Raw genomic sequence first — 2,631 nt, 5'->3', positions numbered from 1 at the left:
TTTTATTAGACTATTAATACTTTGTTCAGATATGCAACTTAATTGAGACAATTAAGCTTTCAATTGAATTACCATCTATGCTAGATTGTAAGTTTGTGAGTTTGAGAAATGTAGAGGTAGTACGTTTTTTCGCTAGTTTAGTTGAATTTGATTCCAGATTGGCTTTGGAAACGCCCCTACATTTGCTGACTGTTAATTCAGCCAGCTGTTTCATGTCACCAGTCTTTTCTTCCTGAATTTCATTATATTATAGCCAAGGCGTATCTATCGATGGTAATACCAGTAGAGCAGCTGATTAATTCGCCTTGGGCACTTACTTTGACCCCAGTACAATAGACACAGAGCTCTGAAAGTTCTGGGAACTCTTTCAGAGAAGGAGACTGTTGAGCACTTTCTCTGTAAATTTCCGGGTTTGGCTGCTAGACTATTAAAGCCATTGGGTGCTCTTTTCATCGACAACCCGTGTTAGTGATCCAACCTAAATCCTATCAATCTTCTGTTTTACTTACTTCAAGTAATTTCGTCAGGTACTCCGATGTGCATCTATACTCGTCTATACAGTTAATTCAACATAACCTCGGGTTCCCTTTGGGGGTGGGGCTGTCTGGAAGTTGATGAGTCAAAGTAACATCAGCGTCTCTTCTTAACTTGACCTGCTTTCGTGAGACTAAAGTTCGGACATTTGGCATTCACTTTTAACTACGCACTATGAGCTATCGCACTGTCTTTTACTATTCATGATACCAAATGTCACCGTCGTAGTATTTTTTTTTTGCCATAATTTAGGCCACGTTGTTGAGATCGGCGCCGAATCGATTCTTTCGCGAGTGCGCCGACAGTTTGTTTGATGACAGGAGGTACTTCGTTTTGTCCTCGTTCACGATCAAATCCATTCGTTTTGCCTCTTTATCCAATTTGGAGAAGGCAGAACTAACAGCGCGATTGTTAAAGCCAATGATGTCAATATTATCAGCATACGCCAATAACTGTACGCTCTTATAAAAAATTGTGCCTGAGCGATTAAGTTCTGCGGCTCGTACGATTCTCTCCAACATCAGGTTAAATAAGTCACACGACAGCGAGTGACTCTGTCTTAAACCTCGTTTGGTGTCAAGCGGCTTGGAAAGGCCCTTCCTAATTCCAACGTACGGCATAGCCGTATTAGTTTTGCGGGGATACCAAATTCAGACATCGCGGCATACAGGTAACTTTTTTCGTACTGTCGAATGCAGCTTTGAAATCGACGAAAAGATGGTATGTGTCGATTATCCTTTCATGGGTATTTTCCAAGATTTGGCGTATTGTGAATATTTGGTCAATGGTAGGCTTTCCAGGTCTGAAGCCACACTGATAAGGTCCAATCAGTTGGTTGACGGTGAACCCTAGAACCCTATGGGCGATATTTAGAAGACTAATCTCGTGGTAATTGGCACATATTGCAGGATCGCCTTCTTATGGATTGGACAGAGCACACTTAAATTCCATTCGGCAGGCATGCTTTCATCCGACCATATTTTGCATAGGAGCTGATGCATGCACCTTACCAGCTCCTCGCCGCCATGTAATAGCTCAGCCGGCAGTCCGTTGGTGCCTGCGGCTTTGTTGTTCTTTATCGTCATGGTCGGGTAACGGAACGTCAATTCCATCGTCAACGATTGGGGTATCGGGATCTTCACATTCTCTCTAACATGAGCAGCTATGAATGTTTAACAGGTTCGAGAAGTGTTCCCTCCATAATTTAAGTATGCTTTGGATATCAGTCACCAGATCGCCCTCTTTGTTCTTACAGGAAAACGCCGCAGTCTTGAAACCTTCTATAAGCCGCCGAACTTTCTGGTAGAATTTTCGGGCGTTGCTCCTATTGGCCAGCATCTCAAGCTCCTCACACTGACGTATTTCGGTCCCTCGTTTCTTCTGTCGGATAATACGTCTCTCTTCCTTTCTTAGCTCTCTGTAGCGTTTCCACATGGCTCGCGTTGCGCCCGATCGCAGCGTGGCTCTACATATAGGCAGCATCCTTTCTTTCTGCGGCAGCATGACGTTCCTCGTCGTACCAACTGTTTTTTCGGGCTCGCCGGAATCCGATTTCTTCTTCCGCGGCGGTACGAAGGGAACGAGAAATGTTGCTCCATTGCTCGTGCATGCCGGTTTGTTGGGCAGTGGTCTCTGAGAGCAGGAGTGAGAGTCGAGTGGCGAATCTTCTGGCAGTCTATTGTGATTGCAGCTTTTCGATGTTGAACATTCTTTGTCTAGGTAGATGTACATTTTTTGCTGCACAGATCCGTGTGTGTAGTTTGGCTGCAACAAGGTATTGATCCGAGTCGATGTTGGGTCCTCGGATCGTACGTACATCTAAAGCACCGGAAGCGTGCCTTCCATCTATCACAACATGATCGATTTGGTTTCGCGTTGGGTGGTGTATCTTTTTATGCTGGAATCTGGTGCTGCAAACTACCATGTTTCGGGCCCCGGCGCTGCTCCCGCCACGACATAAAAATCATGCTTGGCGACTTCAACGCCAGGGTGGGCAAGGAGGGAATTTTTGCTCCCACTGTCGGAAAAATTTCCGCCAATACATCGAAACATCCAGTAACGGACAGAGGCTGATCTACGGCCTCGCATCGTCCCTCT

This window comes from Anastrepha ludens, chromosome 3, assembly GCF_028408465.1.
Source record: "Anastrepha ludens isolate Willacy chromosome 3, idAnaLude1.1, whole genome shotgun sequence".
NCBI classification, from domain to species: domain Eukaryota; kingdom Metazoa; phylum Arthropoda; class Insecta; order Diptera; family Tephritidae; genus Anastrepha; species Anastrepha ludens.
This window is presented reverse-complemented; position numbering follows the sequence as displayed.